This window comes from Ranitomeya variabilis, chromosome 1 (assembly GCF_051348905.1).
Source record: "Ranitomeya variabilis isolate aRanVar5 chromosome 1, aRanVar5.hap1, whole genome shotgun sequence".
Classification (NCBI taxonomy): domain Eukaryota; kingdom Metazoa; phylum Chordata; class Amphibia; order Anura; family Dendrobatidae; genus Ranitomeya; species Ranitomeya variabilis.
The window spans coordinates 438,706,589-438,727,380 of NC_135232.1; positions in this window are offsets into that span (position 1 = coordinate 438,706,589).

Below are 20,792 nucleotides of genomic sequence, written 5' to 3' on the forward strand. Positions count from 1 at the left end.
TGGATGATTTGGAGTTTGTTGCTGGTTGGGAGGGGGCCTGTGGAGCTTGTTCAGTGGTTCTAATGAAATTGCTAATTGGGCTTAATACCAAGACCATTGATGGTCTTGATAAAGATATCGATTTGGCACTATCTGAACTACGAAGTAAGTGCTCTGAGGAGCAACTAAAGAGCTATGAAACACAGATGGCTAAAGCCTTGGAGATGGTGGTAAAAAAGATTAGCGAGACACAGACCTCCAAATTGAACAGAGATATGAAAGACTATCAGACGCAAAATGTGTACCAATGGAGGAAACTGTCAACACAGCAACGTTATGTACAGTGTAGTGTATCTAACACATCTCTATCATCAAATAGCTCTCAATCTGATGTTTCAACATCATCAGTAGTCACATGTTCGGGAGCCAGCTACAACAGAACAAGAAATTACAATTATCATCCTTATAAGAGATATAAATCACGGAATCTCGAGACCTCGAGGGGTGATAATAAGGTAATAAACCTAAGTAAATACCCACTTTCTGAGGCCGACTGTTCGCTTTTACATAGGGGTTTGTCCTTTTCACCTACAGCAGGCGTGGATCACTTTACGGTGATTAAGGATTTACATCTGTTTGCCCGGTCTGTGTTATTTAAACGGCATTTTTATGACAATAACCTCCATGAATTGTTCCCCACAGAAAGCGAGCAGTCAGCCTTAAGAATTTTGGAGGAACTGTCCAGGGAACATCAGACACAGGAAGGAGGTATGATTCCACCAGCTATTCGGGTCTAAGAAGTTTCCCCCACTATCTAGTTGCAGTGCCATCGATATGTTTGTTAAAGTGGCAAGTGAGGAACTGATGAAGATTCCTCAATCTTTAATAAACGATAATTTAACACGACAGGAGAGACTGCGTTTGAAACAGCTGAAGGATCTCCCTGACGTTGTGATAAAACCAGCGGACAAGGGGGGTAACATTGTTTTATGGCCTAAGGCAATGTACCAGAAGGAAGCCATGCGCCAATTATTAAACCCTACTGTTGTGAATTCCGTCTGGGCTCCCTCTGGTGGCCTTTAGCGATACTGCGGGTCTGGAGCTGGGCTCAGCTGCCTCATTTCCTGCTATGCTGGTTCCTATTTAACTCCACCTGCACCTTTGTTTGTTGCCTGCTGTCGTTGTATTCAGTACTGGTTCTGATCTCTCTGGACTTCCTTGTGACCTTTCTCCATCTGGAGAAGCTAAGTCTTGCTAGTTCATGTTTGCTCATTTTTCTCTTGAAAATATGTTTCATTATATGATGAGTTCAGTCCAGCTTGCTTATATGTGATTTTTTGCTTGCTGGAAGTTCTGGGGTGCAGAGTGCGCCCCTCACATCGTGAGTCGGTGTGGGGGTTCTTGTATTTTCTGCGTGGATAGTTTTTGATAGTTTTTGTACTGACCGCACAGATCCCTTGCTATCTTCAGTCTATTTAGCGTTAGCGGGCCTCATTTGCTTAAACCTGTTTTTCATTACTACATTTGTATTTTCCCCTTAACTCACCGTTATTATTTGTGGGGGCTGTCTAAACTTTGGGGTCATTTCTCTGAGGCAAGTGAGGCTTGGCTTTCTCTCTAGAGGTAGTTAGTTCCTCAGGCTGTGACGAGGCGTCTAGGTTTTTAGGTAACGCTCCACGGCTGCCTTTAGTGTATTTTGGATAGGTTCAGTGTTGCGGTCAGTATAGTTTCCACATCCCCAGAGCTCGTCCTAATATTCTGGTTTACCTATCAGGTCAGTTTGGTGATCCTACCACCGGATCATAACAGTACAGCAGGCCAGTAAAGAGTTAATGCATCGCAAAAGAGGGATAAGAGAAATCCTGAGTTCATATTTATTTTTTTTTTCTGCAGTTTGTCTAGCCTCTCTCCTCCCCTTAATCTCTGGGTGGTTCAGAATTCAGCTGCAGCTATGGACCTTCAGAGTCTGTCTTCTAGTGTGGATCATCTCACTGCTAGAGTACAAGGCATTCAGGATTATGTAGTTCGCAGTCCTATGTCAGAGCCTAAGATACCTATTCCTGAGTTGTTCTCCGGAGACAGATCTAGGTTTTTGAACTTTAAAAATAATTGCAAATTATTCCTTTCTCTGAGACCTCGTTCCTCTGGTGATCCGGTTCAGCAAGTTAAAATTGTTATTTCTTTGTTGCGTGGTGACCCTCAGGATTGGGCATTCTCTCTGGCGCCAGGAGATCCTGCATTGCAAAATGTGGATGCGTTTTTTCTGGCGCTTGGAGTGCTTTATGAGGAGCCTAATCTGGTAGACCAAGCAGAAAAGGTTTTGCTGGCTCTCTCCCAGGGTCAGGATGAAGCAGAGGTTTACTGTCAGAAGTTTAGGAAATGGTCTGTGCTCACTCAATGGAATGAGTGTGCCCTGGCAGCGATTTTCAGAAAGGGTCTTTCTGAAGCCATTAAGGATGTTATGGTGGGGTTCCCCACGCCTGCGGGTCTGAATGAGTCAATGGCTTTGGCCATTCAGATTGATCGGCGTTTGCGGGAGCGCAAACCAGTGCACCATCTGGCGGTATTTTCTGAGCAGAAGCCTGAGTCTATGCAATGTGACAGGATTCTGACCAGAATTGAACGGCAAAATCACAGACATCAGAATGGGTTGAGCTTTTACTGTGGTGATTCTGCTCATGTTATCTCAGATTGTTCTAAGCGCACAAAAAACTTCGCTAAGTCTGTCACCATTGGTACTGTGCAACCTAAATTCATTTTGTCTGTTACTTTAATTTGCTCTCTGTCATCCTACTCAGTTATGGCTTTTGTGGATTCAGGTGCCGCCCTGAATTTGATGGATTTGTCTTTTGCCAGGCGCTGTGGTTTTGTCTTGGAGCCTTTGCAATTCCCTATTCCACTAAAGAGAATTGATGCCACGCCATTGGCCAAGAATAAACCTCAGTACTGGGCTCAAATGACTATGTGCATGACTCCTGCACATCAGGAGGTGATTCGCTTTCTTGTGTTACATAATTTGCATGATGTTGTCGTGTTGGGTCTGCCATGGCTGCAGGCTCATAATCCAGTCCTGGATTGGAAAGCAATGTCTGTGTCAAGTTGGGGTTGCCAGGGGATTCATGGCGATGCTCCTTTGGTGTCAATTGCTTCTTCTACTCCTTCTGAAGTCCCTGAATTTTTGTCGGACTACCAGGATGTATTTGATGAGCCCAAGTCCAGTGCCCTACCTCCTCATAGGGATTGTGATTGCGCCATAAATTTGATTCCTGGTAGTAAGTTCCCTAAGGGACGACTTTTTAATTTGTCTGTGCCGGAACATGCCGCTATGCGGAGTTATATCAAGGAGTCTTTGGAGGAGGGGCATATTCGCCCGTCCTCATCCCCTTTGGGTGCGGGGTTCTTTTTTGTGGTCAAGAAGGATGGTTCTCTAAGACCCTGTATAGATTATCGCCTTCTAAATAACATCACGGTCAAATTTCAGTATCCTTTGCCACTGTTGTCCGATCTGTTTGCTCGGATTAGGGGGGCCAGTTGGTTCACCAAGATAGATGTTCGTGGAGCGTATAATCTTGTGCGTATAAAGCAGGGCGATGAATGGAAAACAGCATTTAATACGCCCGAAGGTTATTTTGAGTGCTTGGTGATGCCTTTTGGGCTTTCTAATGCCCCTTCTGTGTTCCAGTCCTTCATGCACGACATCTTCCGAGAGTATCTGGATAGGTTTATGATTGTGTACCTGGATGATATTTTGGTCTTTTCTGATGATTGGGAGTCTCATGTGAAGCAGGTCAGGATGGTATTTCGGGTCCTGCGAGCCAATGCCTTGTTTGTGAAGGGCTCTAAATGTCTCTTCGGAGTCCAGAAGGTTTCCTTTTTGGGCTTTATTTTTTCTCCTTCTACCATTGAAATGGATCCAGTCAAGGTCCAGGCTATTCATGACTGGACTCAACCTACATCGGTAAAAAGTCTTCAGAAGTTCTTGGGTTTTGCTAATTTTTACAGTCGCTTCATCACTAATTTTTCCAGTGTGGTTAAGCCTTTGACGGATTTGACTAAGAAGGGTTCTGATGTGACGAATTGGTCTCCTGCGGCCGTGGAGGCCTTTCAGGAGCTCAAACGTCGGTTCTCTTCGGCTCCTGTCTTGCGTCAGCCGGATGTCTCTCTACCATTCCAGGTCGAGGTTGATGCTTCTGAGATTGGAGCAGGGGCTGTCTTGTCACAGAGAAACTCTGATGGCTCTGTGATGAGGCCATGTGCTTTCTTTTCAAGAAAGTTTTCGCCTGCCGAGCGGAATTATGATGTTGGTAATCGGGAGTTGTTGGCAATGAAGTGGGCATTTGAGGAGTGGCGACACTGGCTTGAGGGAGCCAAACATCGTGTGGTGGTCTTGACTGATCACAAGAATTTGACTTATCTCGAGTCTGCTAAACGGCTAAATCCTAGACAGGCTCGATGGTCGCTGTTTTTCTCCCGTTTCAATTTCGTGGTTTCATACCTTCCTGGTTCGAAGAACGTGAAGGCTGATGCTCTTTCTAGGAGCTTTGTGCCTGACTCTCCGGGAGTTTCTGAACCGGCTGGTGTCCTCAGAGAAGGGGTGATTTTGTCTGCCATCTCCCCTGATTTACGACGGGTACTGCAGGAATTTCAGGCCAATAGACCTGATCGTTGTCCACCGGAGAGACTGTTTGTCCCAGATAGATGGACCAGTAGAGTCATTTCCGAGGTTCATTCTTCGGTGTTGGCAGGTCACCCTGGGATTTTTGGTACCAGGGATTTGGTGGCTAGGTCCTTTTGGTGGCCTTCCTTGTCGCGGGATGTGCGTTCCTTTGTGCAGTCCTGTGGGATTTGTGCTCGGGCCAAGCCTTGCTGTTCTCGTGCCAGTGGTTTGCTTTTGCCTTTGCCTGTCCCGAAGAGGCCCTGGACGCATATTTCCATGGATTTTATTTCGGATCTTCCAGTCTCTCAGAAGATGTCTGTTACCTGGGTGGTTTGTGATCATTTTTCTAAAATGGTCCATTTGGTGCCCTTGCCTAAGCTGCCTTCCTCCTCTGATTTGGTTCCACTGTTTTTTCGGAATGTGGTTCGTTTGCATGGTATTCCTGAGAATATTGTGTCTGACAGAGGATCCCAGTTTGTGTCCAGATTTTGGCGGTCCTTTTGTGCTAAGATGGGCATTGAATTATCTTTTTCATCGGCCTTCCATCCTCAGACGAATGGCCAAACCGAACGTACTAATCAGACCTTGGAGACTTATCTGAGATGTTTTGTTTCTGCTGATCAGGATGACTGGGTGACTTTTTTGCCATTGGCTGAGTTCGCCCTCAATAATCGGGCTAGTTCTGCTACTTTGGTTTCGCCTTTTTTTTGTAATTCTGGTTTTCATCCTCGTTTTTCCTCAGGTCAGGTTGAGCTTTCTGACTGTCCTGGGGTGGATTCTGTGGTGGATAGGTTGCAGCAGATTTGGAACCACGTGGTGGACAATTTGACGTTGTCACAAGAGAAGGCTCAGCGCTTTGCTAACCGCCGTCGCTGTGTGGGTCCCCGACTTCGTGTGGGGGATTTGGTGTGGTTGTCTTCTCGTTATGTTCCGATGAAGGTTTCCTCTCCTAAGTTCAAGCCTCGTTTCATCGGTCCTTATAAGATTTTGGAAATCCTCAACCCTGTGTCATTTCGTTTGGACCACCCAGCATCATTTGCCATTCACAATGTGTTCCATAGGTCATTGTTGCGGAGATATGTGGTGCCTGTGGTTCCTTCTGTTGATCCTCCTGCTCCGGTCTTGGTCGAGGGAGAATTGGAGTATGTGGTGGAGAAGATCTTGGATTCTCGTGTTTCGAGACGAAGGCTTCAGTACTTAGTTAAATGGAAGGGCTATGGTCAGGAGGTTAATTCCTGGGTTGTCGCCTCTGATGTCCATGCGGCCGATTTGGTTCGTGCCTTTCATTTGGCTCATCCTGATTGGCCTGGGGGCTCTGGTGAGGGTTCGGTGACCCCTCCTCAAGGAGGGGGGGTACTGTTGTGATTTCCGTCTGGGCTCCCTCTGGTGGCCTTTAGCGATACTGCGGGTCTGGAGCTGGGCTCAGCTGCCTCATTTCCTGCTATACTGGTTCCTATTTAACTCCACCTGCACCTTGTTTGTTGCCTGCTGTCATTGTATTCAGTACTGGTTCTGATCTCTCTGGACTTCCTTGTGACCTGTCTCCATCCGGAGAAGCTAAGTCTTGCTAGTTCATGTTTGCTCATTTTTCTCTTGAAAATATGTTTCATTATATGATGAGTTCAGTCTAGCTTGCTTATATGTGATTTTTTGCTTGCTGGAAGTTCTGGGGTGCAGAGTGCGCCCCTCACATCGTGAGTCGGTGTGGGGGTTCTTGTATTTTCTGCGTGGATAGTTTTTGATAGTTTTTGTACTGACCGCACAGATCCCTTGCTATCTTCAGTCTATTTAGCGTTAGCGGGCCTCATTTGCTTAAACCTGTTTTTCATTACTACGTTTGTATTTTCCCCTTAACTCACCGTTATTATTTGTGGGGGCTGTCTAAACTTTGGGGTCATTTCTCTGAGGCAAGTGAGGCTTGGCTTTCTCTCTAGGGGTAGTTAGTTCCTCAAGCTGTGATGAGGCGTCTAGGTTTTTAGGTAACGCTCCACGGCTGCCTTTAGAGTGTTTTGGATAGGTTCAGTGTTGCGGTCAGTATAGTTTCCACATCCCCAGAGATCGTCCTAATATTCTGGTTTACCTATCAGGTCAGTTTGGTGATCCTACCACCGGATCATAACACCCTACGTGTTACAAAAAGTTGACTTTTAACCCCTTGTCCGCCTATTGTACACAACTCAGGGAGATCCTCAAGAAAGCCACAGAGAGGGGAGTTATTACAAATGAATTATCTACCGCACTAATTGTGACTGAACCCACAATACCGACTTTTTACCTGCTCCCCAAGACACATAAAAATGCGTCAACACCACCTGGACGCCCTATCGTGTCGGGGAACGGTAGTTATTTAGAGCAGATCAATAAATGGATCGATTCGATCCTGCAACCGCTTGTGGAGGAGTTTCCCTCCTTCCTGAAAGACACAAACCAGCTTCTACGTCGAGTGGATGATTTGAAGCTGGGGGAGGATACCATCATGGGTGCAATGGATGTGGAATCATTGTATACCAGCATCCGCCACAGTGATGGGTTGGCGGCTACTCAATTCTTTCTATCCACATCCAATTGGTCCCCTGAGTTCGTGGCTTTTCGTCTAGAGGTTCTGAGGTTCACTCTTACACATAATTTCTTCACGTTTAGGGGGTCCTTTTTCCTGCAGCTCCAGGGAACAGCTATGGGGGCGGCCTTTGCGCCAGCCTATGCCAATCTGTTCCTGGGGCTGTGGGAAAGGGACATCCTACAGTCGGACAGTCTGTCGTCTATGGAGCGCGTCCTTATATGGACACGTTACATAGACGACATTCTTGTCATCTGGCAGGGCATTAGTGAGGCTTTCACTGAGTTTGTGGCTGCTCTGAATGTGAATGATCTGAACATCAGATTGACAGCGACATCCAATAGATCCAGTATTGAGTTTCTGGATGTAACATTGACTAGAGATGATACTGATACAATTCAAACAACGATTTTTAGAAAACCAACGTCCACAAATGCGCTCCTTCATGCTTCCTCCTCTCATCCATCCCATATGGTAAAGGCAGTCCCAATTGGGCAATTTCTGCGCATACGTCGCATATGCTCTACAGACACTGAGTTTGAAACCCAAGCGAGGGACCTTAAATCCCGGTTTAAAGAACGAGGATATAGTAATCGAGCCATTAAAAGGGCATATCTACGAGCAAAACACAGTGACAGAAATGCTTTGCTGTATGGTGATCATGTTAGGGGTAGCGAGTCTGAGGTTATCAGGTTTGTTATCAATTTCAACTCTAGGGCAGGAGCGATACGTAATGCTTTAGAGCGTGCTTGGCCGATTTTAAGAACTGATCTAACTTTGGCCAAGATACTTCCTAATCGGCCGTCTATCACGTTCCGTAGGGCCAAGAACATACGAGATCACTTGGTGCGCAGCCACTGTGTGGGCAATCCACTCAGAACATTTTTAAATGATCCACATAACAAACCAAGAGGTGGCTGTCGTGCCTGTGGTCGGTGTGTGGCATGTAGTAACATCATAAGAGATGACACCTTTGTGGACTCTTCGGGACAAAAAAGCTTTAAAATAAAGAAATCCATTGCATGCACTTCCAGGAACGTAATATATTACGCATCCTACCCATGCCTGCTAATTTATGTGGGACTAACGACTCGACAGTTAAAAACGAGAGTGAGAGAACACGTTCTGGGGATAGAAGCAGCGGCACAAGAAAAGAACGTGCACATGTTAAAAACGTTACCCAGACACTTCAAGTCGCACCATAAGTGTGACAGTAGTGTCTTACAGGTGAAGAGTATAGACATGTTAGAGATGGACATAAGGGGTGGTAGAATTTCTCAAAGGTTGGCACAACTCGAGACGAGGTGGATGTGGACTCTAAACACTGTCCACCCTTATGGACTAAACGAAACAATTAGTTTTGCGCCTTTTCTGTGATCATGGCACAGGCACGTTTGGTGGTGTCATCAGTATTGAGGTGTATCTGTGTTTGTTTTTAATCTTATGTTTTTAATTCTTTTATTTTTAGATATATATAAGACTTGGATATGTCAAATGACTCTGAAATGGGATCCAAGTTTTTTTCTTGCATACCATTACAAGATGGATGGAGAACGACATTTGAAGAATTTTTTCATTTTTGTATTTTTGTATGTCTAGTGTTGTCATTTCATATTATTATTTCTTATGATATTTTGTTTATTTATTTTGTTGTTTCGTATGTATGTGATGTTTTGGTCTTACAACTGTATTATTATATTCTTGGTACCCATGGCGGGTGGGTTATTTGTTGATGGTTTAACATTCTTTTTGGGCAAGGTGGGTAGTGTATATATGGTTACCTTGTTGATAGTCCATTTTATGTAAGGGCTATTAGAGGTGGTGTGCGGCGATATAATATGCGATATATCCTTATGGACTTGCATTACTCCGTTCTCTTTTGGTCGGCTTCGCCCTCTATTCCCCCTGTCTGACCGTGATTCATGATTTTAGCTTCGGTCGTGCCTTGCTGTGCTTACCATCGTAAGTCTGCCCTGCATGTAGTCCGACGGCTCCGGCGGCGCTGCCTGTACGCATGCGCGCCTGGCCCCGCTGCTCTGGGCGGCTTGTGGCGTCTTTATGCTTGAGCGGTTACCATGGCGATGGTGATGCTTTTGCATGATGCCGCCGCCGCTTTGAGTCGCGGGTTACCTTGGCGACGCCTGCGTCACTTCCGGTATGCGCCGCCCCTGCCATCGGCTTCCTCCTATTTAAACCCCGTCATCTGGTCTTTTTGACACGCCCCCTGATGAAGGAGCTCCTGCTCCAAAACGTGCGTCGGGCTGACATGCGGACTGGACCTGGCTACACTCGAGTGCCCCTCTGTCAAGGTAATCTACACCGGGATATTGGCTGTTTGCCTTTATATTTTCGTACATATGTTCTGACCCTGTAGGGTCACGGTGGTTGCATGTGAGGTCCTGTTTTGGTCGTTCTTTTGTGGTTTCCACATCTCCATTGTATTGGCTTATAACGATTTGGCTTTGATAGATTCCGCTATATGGGCAACAGGTTTATACCCTTTATATCTACGTAATGTTGCCATCTAATACCTTTATCATTTCACTATTAAAGAAGTGTGATCCAGATCATGACTTTATATCATAGAATGTTATTGTTGGATGGGACCTTCTGGGTCATCGTGTCCAAACCACTGCTCACTGCAGGATTCACTAAACCATCTCAGATGTTTTCCAACGTCTGCACCCAGGCAATTGGGAGAGTTGAAGACATTCTGAAAGCATGCTGTGACCTGGAGCCTAGTCAGATTTTTTAAGAAAGGCATCACGATGGGCTGCAACTTCTGCCAGATTATGTTGAACATACTGTTAGGGCTGGCGGAACGCAATGAATAAATATAAAGATAATAAAAGGTGCGTTCGCAGCCCGGGGTCCACCGTGCAGAGATGGAGCCTGCTGCTAGGTAATGACAGCACTATATGGCGGTACAACGCCGGACTAAACTCGGGTTCCGTCAGCTGATGCGAACTCTGTTGCTTAACAGAGTCGCAGGGAAACTAAGGAAACACTGTGCCCTGTTAGCAGTCACAGGGTGCAGCAGATGGACGCTAGTGGGATCCCTGAAATTCACCCCCATTATGCTGGTGATTGATCCCGCTCTGACCCTTGGTAAGTTTTGAGCCCACGCCTGAGGATGCCCTGAGTCAGATGCTGACATCAAGCCGGAGTTCCCACCCTACACTGTCAGGACTAATTAAAGATTACTGCACAGAGTGCATACAGCGCTGCCACTAACCACCCTTACAAGGGTTAGGAAAGCGCTCTAATTGCGCATGGTGCCGCACCGGCGGTCGCTGCTGGTTAGGCGCAGTAAGGATCATGCTCTTGTGTTAAGGATAGCACTGTCAGGCGCTAGGTAGCTCCAACATTCGCGAACATTCAACAACTCTAGGAATGGGAATGATTAAGGAGTAGTGATGAGCGAATATACTCGTTACTTGAGATTTCCCGAGCACGCTCTGGTGTCCTCCGAGTATTTTTTAATGCTCGGAGTTTTAGTTTTTCTTGCCGCAGCTGAATGACTTACATCTCTTAGCCAGCATAAGTACATGTGGGGGTTGCCTGGTTGCTAGGGAATCCCCACATGTAATCAAGCTGGCTAACAGATGTAAATCATTCAGCTGAGGTGAGAAAAACTAAATCTCCGAGTACTTACAAATACTCAGAGGACCCCCGGGCATGCTCGGGAAATCTAGAGTAATGAGTATATTCGCTCTTCACTATTAAGGAGCAATCACCAGAACAGGCATACAACCACACACACACAATTACAGGTTTATACTAGCGCATGGCCAAGCGGCCATGCGATCCTTTTATAGATGTAGCCTTCTGGGACCTTCCTAGTTGCCCAATTAGAGCCGCTACAGGACGTGAGCATGTGACCTCCGACCTCCAATGAGATGTCGTCCCATGGCATGCTCAGTATATGAAAAGCTGAACTTAGTCCCTGGAAAGTCTGCTCGCTGCTGATTAATGCTGCTTACAAAGGCTGAACCTGGGGCAGCAGCCATAACCAGACGCACAGTATCAGCTTGAGCCAGACGCTGGGATCGACGTCTCTGCTGAGCAGACACCACTGTGGCTGGGGAAGACTGGGAGACTGCAGAGGACATGGTTCAAGATTCCCCCTGTGCAGAGGCGGGAACTCGACACCTAACACATACACTGCACAGTGTTGGAATTGGTGGATTTACCAATATGAAATTGAAGGTGTAATGCAAAGCTCTCTCATGTGGTCAAAAACCTGCAATGCATAAGGATGGAAATCCAAATTAGTACAATCAAATCAATTAGCATATTTTTCTTTACAAGCCTAATCAGTAACTGTCATGGGTGCCCTTGGCAATGAACTGGTTGATTAATGATGCACAAATTGTGGCAACCATGGTGACTGTACAGCAGGTATTCTCAGCCATAATAGAACCACATTAGTGAAATAAAACACTTCTCCTTGGCTTACAAATAGATAACTCCTTTTCAAGAAAATATACAGGTTTTGAAGTTAAATTCATTAGATCAGTTTCAAAATTTACTGCAAGGCGATGAGTAGCCTTTCCTCGGCAGAGATTGTCTTTCACGTAACTGTGTCCTCAAATATAAGATTGGTCCTCAATAGGTCTAACAGCAAAGTGTGTTATTCACATTGTATACTATGTATTTGCCTCTGGTGTTCATTATCATGGGTACAATTTATATATAGCCATGATGAAGATCGTACAGATCTAAACGCGTCGCTATTAGCAGGTTTTTGCCGCTTGTTCACATTCCTTTGTGTGTAGGGATGATTTTTAATTTTATGGATCAATAAAGGACTTTTAATCATAAGAAGCTGGAATAATTTTCACATTTTTCTCACTGTAGCTGCATCAGCATTCCTGCATGATTAAAAGCCGGTGGCTCCCATTAGAAATAAAGTTCATTTTCTCCCTTGAGCCGCGTTTTCACTACCAAGGCCAGAAGCCTTCATAATGCTATTACCCTGCAGAGTAAACCAGCATTATCCATCTTGACAGGTTCCCTTTACGTTACTTTCATAACCTTTTCATGTCATAGCCATTTTTCTTTGTTTTTCTCCCTTTTTTCAAAGAGCAATAACTATTTTATTTTTCCGTCAATATAGCCTTGTTTTTGAAGGAAGATTTTACCATATAGTGTACTGGAAAGCAGGAAGAAAATTCCAAATATGGTGAAATTGAAAAAAAAAGTTCAATTCCACAATTTTTTTTTGTTTTTTTTATTTACCATGTTCACTATATGGTAAAACTGACCAGGCAATATGATTCTCCAGGTCAGTATAAGTACCCAGACACCAAACATGTATAGTTTATTTTTTAGTTACCGTATTTTTTGGACTATAAGAAGCACTTTTTTCCTCCAAAAATGTTGAGGAAAATGGGGGGTGCGACTTATAGTCCGGATGTATGGTGGGGTATGGTGTATAGTCTGGCTGTGGTGGGGAGGTGGGAGAATAGTATCGGTGGAGCTGTGGGTCACAGGAGGCTAGAGCCAGTGGCTGCAGCTAACTCCTGTGCCTGCTGCTAAAGAGAAATGAGTATTCACTGCATTCCACGCCCAGGGCATGAAGTGCAATGAATATTAATTTCTCTTTAATAATATTATCTTGGTATGATTTCCCCCCATCCCCGATCCTAGTATGCATGGACCCATCCTTATAACTGGCCCCCACCCCAATCCCCATCCTGTTATGCATGGACCCATCAGAAAACATAAAAAAAAATTTCACTCACCTACACGGCACTCCCTCGCAGCGTCCTGCTCTGGTGCCAGCAACTGCTTTATGCTTGTAAGCAGCGCATGGCAGGGATGTCATGCGCTGCTCACAAGCAAGGCACAGCTGCTGGAATACTCACCAGGAATGTGCGCGCAAAGAGCAGTGAGTATTCATTGTTCTTCTGTAGAATAGGGATGGGGCCCTGCATTCAAGGATAGGGATGGGGCCCTGCATACCCAAATAGGGATGGGACCATGCATACCAGGATAGGGATGATGGGGCCATGCATACTAGGATAGGGATGAGGGGGCCATGCATACCAGGATAGGGATAAAGGGGCCATGCAAACCAGGATAGGGTTGAGGGGGCAATGCATACCAGGATAGGAATGGGGCCCTGCATACCAGGATAGGGATGAGGGATCAATGCATATCAGGATAGGGATAGAATCACAGCATCATAAAATGGTAGAGTTGGAAGGGACCTCCTGGGTCATCTGGTCCAACACCCTGCTCAAAGCAGGATTCACTAAATCATCCCAGACAGATGTCTGTCCAGCCTCTGTTTGAAGACTTCAATTGAAGGAGAACTTACCACCTCGCATGGCAGCCTGTTCCACTCATTGATCAACCTAACTGTCAAAAAATGTTTTCTAATATTTAATCTGTGTCTCCTCCCATTCAGTTTCATCCCATTGCTACTAGTCTTTCCTGGTGCAAATGAGAATAAAGATGATCTTTCTAGAGGTTGACAGCCCTTAATATATTTGTAGACAGCTATTAAGTCTTCTTATTTGCAAGCTAAACATTCCCAAATCCTGTAAACATTCCTCATAGGACATGGTTTGCAGACCGGTCACCATTCTGGTCGCTCTTCTCTGAACTTGCTCCAGTTTGTTGATGTCTTTTTTTAAATGTGGTGCCCAAAACTGGACACAGTATTCCAGATGAGGTCTGACCAAAGAGGAGTAGAGGGCAATAGTGACTTCACGTGATCTAGACTGTATGCTTCTGTTAATACATCTCAGAATTGTATTTGCCTTTTTTGCTGCTGCATCACACTGTTGACTCATGTTCAGTCTGTGATCTATTAGTATACCCAAGTCTTTTTCACACGTGCTGTTGCTTAGCCCTATTCCTCCCATTCTGTATATGATTTTTTCATTTTTATTGCCCAGATGTAGTACTTTGCATTTTTCCTTGTTAAAAACCATTCTGTTAGCTGTTGCCCACTGCTCCAGTTTATTTCTATCTTTTTGAATCCTCTCTCTCTCTTGTCTAGTATTAGCTATCCAACCTAGCTTTGTGTCATCAGCAAATTTAATCAGTTTACCCTCAATTCCTTCATCTAAATCATTGATAAAGATGTTGAACAATACAAGGCCCAGGACTGAGCCCTGTGGTACCCCACTTGAGACATTCTTCCAACTGGATATGCAGCCATTTATGAGCACTCTTTGGGTCCAATCACTAAGCCAGTTATGAATCCACTTAACAGTTGCCTTGTCCATTCCATACTTAGTCATTTTTTCAATAAGGATGGTGTGAGATACTTTGTCAAATGGTTTGCTGAAGTCAAGATATACTATATCTACAGCATTTCCCTGATCCACCCAGTCAGTGATTCCGTCATAGAAGGGAATTAAGTTAGTCTGACATGACTTATTAGTTACAAACCCATGCTGACTCTATTTAATCACTTCATTCTTATCTAGGTACATACATACATGTTATAGTTTGTTCAAAGATCTTTCCTGGTATAGATGTTAGACTCACCGACCTATAGTTCCCTGGGTCCACCTTCTTCCCCTTTTTGAAGATAAGAACAACATTTGCTCTTCTCCAGTCTTCTGGGACTTCTCCTGTTCTCCAAGAATTTTCAAAGATTATGGAGAGTGGTTAAAAAATTTCTTCTGCTATCTCCTTCATTACTCTGGGGTGTAATTCATCTGGACCCGGAGACTTGAATTCATTTATGTTAGCTAAGTGTTTCCTCACTATCTTTCTGTTTATAGATATCCTGGATTCTCCAATTCCTTTAATAGGACAGTGAAAATCAGTTGATGTTACATTTTCATATGCAAAATAGGAATTTAAAAGTTTAGCCTTCTCAACATCCTTTCTTACCATTTCATCATTTTCATCCTGTAAAAATCCTATAGCATCTTTGACTTTTCTTTTACTTTTGACATATCCCCCAAATCCTTTTTATTGCTTTTGACATCTCTTGCAAGCCTTAAAGGGGTTGTCCACTACTTTCAATTAACCCCCAATGTATCCCCTAATGAATTTTGCAAATACCCTATGTTGGTGTTTTAGCCTGTGAGCGGCGCTATGCCGGCGGCTGAGTCCGGGTCACATGACCCCCAGGCTGCAGTCGCCGCTAATTTCCGCCAACATCACGTCAATTTCCCGACTCTGAAAATTTATGTGATGTCATCAGCAGGCGTGACCCAGCCTCCACAGACAGCGGTCACTCATCAAGAGTGACTGGGCTGTGGGCGGTGCTGGGATCTGCGTGCGGGGCTGTGCTGGGATCTGCAGGCAGGGCGGTCTGCTGGCTGTGCGGCTGGTGCTGGGATCTGTGTGCTGGGATCTGCGTGCTGGGATCTGCATGCGACAAGGGTCTGCGAGGTGGGTCTGCGGGCGGTGCTGGGGTCTGCGGGGCTGAGCAGTGGGTCTACTTTGGGCGGTGTGGAGTCATTGGTGTGTGTTTCTCTGTGTGCAGGCATCGTCTGATGGGACTACAAGTCCCATCGGGCTATGCCTGCTACAGTGACAGTGAGTGACACATTAGCCAATAATGGGACAGTAGTACTCCCATCATCCGGCTAATGTGTTGAATGTAAGAAAAAAAAACACATATGATGTACAGTACATACATACAACATACTGTACAGACCAAAAGTTTGGACACACCTTCTCATTTAAAGATTTATCTGTATTTTCATGACTATGAAAATTGTACATTCACACTGAAGGCATCAAAACTATGAATTAACACAAGTGGAATTATATACTTAACAAAAAAGTGTGAAACAACTGAAATTATGTCTTATATTCTAGGTTCTTCAAAGTAGCCACCTTTTGCTTTGATGACTGCTTTGCACACTCTTGGCATTCTCTTGATGAGCTTCAAGAGGAGGTCACCGGGAATGGTTTTCACTTCACAGGTGTGCCTTGTCAGGTTTAATAAGTGGGATTTCTTGCCTTATAAATGAGGTTGGGACCATCAGTTATGTTGTGCAGAAGTCTGGTGGATACACAGCTGATAGTCCTACTGAATAGACTGTTAGAATTTGTATTATGGCAAGAAAAAAGCAGCTAAGTAAAGAAAAACGAGTGGCCATCATTATTTTACAAAATGAAGGTCAGTCAGTCTGAAAAATTGGGAAAACTTTGAAAGTGTCCGCAAGTGCAGTGGCAAAAACCATCAAGCGCTACAAAGAAACTGGCTCACATGAGGACCGCCCCAGGAAAGGAAGACCAAGAGTCACCTCTGCTTCTGAGGATAAGTTTATCCGAATCACCAGCCTCAGAAATCGCAGGTTACCAGCAGCTCAGATTAGAGACCAGGTCAATGCCACACAGAGTTCTAGCAGCAAACACATCTCTACAACAACTGTTAAGAGGAGACTTTGTGCAGCAGGCCTTCATGGTAAAATAGCTGCTAGGAAACCACTGCTAAGGACAGGCAACAAGCAGAAGAGACTTGTTTGGGCTAAAGAACGCAAGGAATGGACATTAGACCAGTGGAAATCTGTGCTTTGGTCTGATGAGTCCAAATTTGAGATCTTTGGTTCCAACCACCGTGTCTTTGTGCGACGCAGAAAAAGTGAACGGATGGACTCTACATGCCTGGTTCCCGTGAAAGATGCCTCTACCTTCCTTATAGGTGGGAACCCTAAAAATAAACCAGCACCTACAGTCTCTCCCTTGAAACTGTTCCAGAAAATGAAGTATTTGTACCAGAAAATTTTTGTAGTAACGCATGTTTTGTAACACACGTTTATTTCCTTTGTGTGTAATGGAACAACACAAAAAAACTGAAGCAAATAGGACATAATTTCACACAAAACCCCCTAAAATGTACCAGACAAAATAAATTGTTGGCACCCTCAACTTAATATTTGGTTGCACACACTGTGGAATAAACAACTGCAATCAGTCGCATCCTATACCCATCAACAAGCTTCGAACACTTCTCAACTGGAATTTTGGTCTACTATTCTTTTGCAATCTGTTTCAAAACTCTCATATTGAATGGTGCCTTCTGCCTAAAGCAAATTTAAGATCTCTCCACAGGTGTGCAATGGGATTTTGTTCCAGACCCATTGATGGCCACATCTGAACTCTCCAGTGCTTTGTTTCCTTCCATTTCTGGGTGCTTCTTGAAGTATGTTTGTGGTCATTGCCCTGCTGGAAGACCCATAACCTAGAATGCAAACCCAGTTTTCTGACGCTGGGCACTACATTGTGACCCAAAATCCTTTGGCAGTCTTCAGATTTCATGATGCTTTGCACACAGTCAAGGCACCCAGTGCCAAAGGCAGTAAAACAACCCCAAATATCTTTGAACCTCCACCATATTTGACTGTAGGTACTGTGCTCTTTTCTTTGTAGGCCTCATTCTGTTTTCGGTAAGCAATAGAATGATATGGTTTATCTAAAAGCTCTATTTTGGTCTCATCTGCCCATGAGATGCTTTCCCAGAAGGATTTTGGCTCACTCACATACATTTTGGCAGACTGCAGTCTAGCTATTTTATGTCTCTGTATCAGCAGTGAGGTCCTCATGGATTTCCTGCCATATAGTTTCAATTAATTCAAATGTCGACGGATGGTTTGTGATGAAATTGCTGCATCCTGAGCCTGCAGGAGAGCTTCAATTTCTTTGGAATTTGATTGGGGCTTCTTATCCACCATCTGGACCATACTGCATTGCAATCTATTTTTAATTTTTCTCTGCCATTCATGTCCAGAGAGATTAGATACAGTGTGATGGGTTGTTAACTTCTTGATTATGTTGCGGAGGGAGCAGGAACAGAAGACTCCTGAGAGACTGGGTTAACCATTTGAAGACCGTTATACTGCTGATACTGCCTAGGGTCATTCACCACTGGATATGGAGGTCTAACTCCGGAAAGGGGTTTGGAGAACTCTGGAGCTGCTGGTGGATAAATGGGGCTCAGGGTTCTCGGGCTTCAGTCCCTGGCATAAAATTGGGACAAAAATATCTAAAGTGCCCAAGCAGCCCACAAAAGTAACACACAGGAGGACCCCTTGTGGGATTCCCGGGGGGATCTGCCGAATGGGACCTGCCCGTTCTTGGCAGTTGTACATACCCCCCAGGAATTCCTGGTCTCCATGAATCAGCAGATGCACCCCAAGGTGTTGTGAAATTGGATTCTGGGCTCCCCCGGTGGCCACTTGTGGAATTGTACTTGTGTGCATCATCCCCTCTGTTCACCTGCTCCTATCAGGATGTGGGAGTCGCTATATAACCTTGCTCCTCTGTCAGTTTCATGCCGGTCAACAATGTAATCAGAAGCCTTTCTGTGCATGTTCCTGCTACTAGACAACTCCCAGCTAAGTTGGACTTTTGTCCTTGTGTGTTTTTGCATTTTGTTCCTGTTCACAGCTGCTGTTTCGTTACTGTGTCTGGAAAGCTCTTGTGAGCGGAAATTGCCACTCTGGTGTTATGAGTTAATGCTAGAGTCTTAAAGTAATTTCTGGATGGTGTTTTGATAGGGTTTTCTGCTGACCATGAAAGTGCCCTTTCTGTCTTCTTGCTATCTAGTAAGCGGACCTCGATTTTTGCTAAACCTATTTTCATACTACGTTTGTCATTTCATCTAAAATCACCGCCAATATATGTGGGGCCTCTGTCTGCCTTTTGGGAAAATTTCTCTAGAGGTGAGCCAGGACTGTCTTTTCCTCTGCTAGGATTAGGTAGTTCTCCGGCTGGCGCTGGGCATCTAGGGATAAAAAAACGTAGGCATGCTACCCGGCCACTTCTAGTTGTGCGGCAGGTTTAGTTCATGGTCAGTATAGTTTCCATCTTCCAAGAGCTAGTTCTCATATATGCTGGGCTATGTTCTCTCGCCATTGAGAATCATGACAGTTTGACCGGCCAAAAAAAAGGGTTAAATTACTGGCTGAGAAAGGAGAGAAAAAAGAAGTCTGCTACAATTTTTTTTTTTTTTTTTTTTTCCTCTAGTTCTGAGTGTGCTTTTAATTGAATCACTTGCTAGTCTGCCTATACTGCAGCCTTCCTCTCTTTCTCTCCTTCTTATCCTTGAATGGCTCTGTGTTCACCTGTTTCAAATGGATCTTCAGAGTGTAGCTACAGGTTTGAATAATCTCGCCACAAAGGTACAAAATTTGCAAGATTTTGTTGTTCATGCACCTATGTCTGAGCCTAGAATTCCTTTGCCTGAATTCTTCTCGGGGAATAGATCTCACTTTCAAAATTTTAAAAATAATTGCAAATTGTTTTTGTCCCTGAAGTCTCGCTCTGCCGGAGACCCTGCACAGCAGGTCAGGATTGTAATTTCCTTGCTCCGGGGCGACCCTCAAGACTGGGCTTTTGCATTGGCACCAGGGGATCCTGCGTTGCTCAATGTGGATGCGTTTTTTCTGGCCTTGGGGTTGCTTTATGAGGAACCTCATTTAGAGCTTCAGGCGGAAAAGGCCTTGATGTCCTTGTCTCAGGGGCAAGATGAAGCTGAAATATACTGCCAAAAATTCCGCAAATGGTCTGTGCTTACTCAGTGGAATGAGTGCGCCCTGGCGGCGATTTTCAGAGAAGGTCTCTCTGATGCCATTAAGGATGTTATGGTGGGGTTCCCTGTGCCTGCGAGTCTGAATGAGTCCATGACGATGGCTATTCAGATCGATAGGCGTCTGCGGGAGCGCAAACCTGTGCACCATTTGGCGGTGTCTACTGAGAAAACGCCAGAAAATATGCAATGTGATAGAATTCTGTCCAGAAGCGAGCGGCAGAATTTTAGACGAAAAAATGGGTTGTGCTTCTATTGTGGTGATTCAACTCATGTTATATCAGCATGCTTTAAGCGTACTAAGAAGCCTGACAAGTCTGTTTCAATTAGCACTTTACAGTCTAAGTTTATTCTATCTGTGACCCTGATTTGTTCTTTGTCATCTATTACCGCGGACGCCTATGTCGACTCTGGCGCTGCTTTGAGTCTTATGGATTGGTCCTTTGCCAAACGCTGTGGGTATGATTTGGAGCCATTGGAGGCTCCGATACCTCTGAAAGGGATTGACTCCACCCCATTGGCTAGTAATAAACCACAATACTGGATACAAGTGACTATGCGTGTTAATCCGGATCACCAGGAGGTTATTCGCTTTCTGGTGCTGTATAATCTACATGATGTTTTGGTGCTGGGATTGCCATGGCTGCAATCTCATAACCCAGTCCTCGACTGGAGAGCTATGTCTGTGTTAAGCTGGGGATGTAAAGGAACTCATGGGGACGTACCTTTGGTTTCCATTTCATCATCTATTCCCTCTGAGATTCCTGAATTCTTGTCTGACTTTCGTGACGTTTTTGAAGAACCCAAGGTTGGTTCACTACCTCCGCACCGGGAGTGCGATTGTGCCATAGACTTGATCCCGGGTAGTAAATACCCTAAGGGTCGTTTATTTAATCTGTCTGTGCCTGAACACGCGGCTATGCGAGAATATATAAAGGAGTCCTTGGAAAAGGGACATATTCGTCCTTCGTCATCTCCCTTAGGAGCCGTTTTTTTCTTTGTGTCTAAGAAAGACGGCTCTTTGAGGCCGTGTATTGATTATCGACTTTTGAATAAAATCACGGTTAAATATCAATATCCGTTACCAC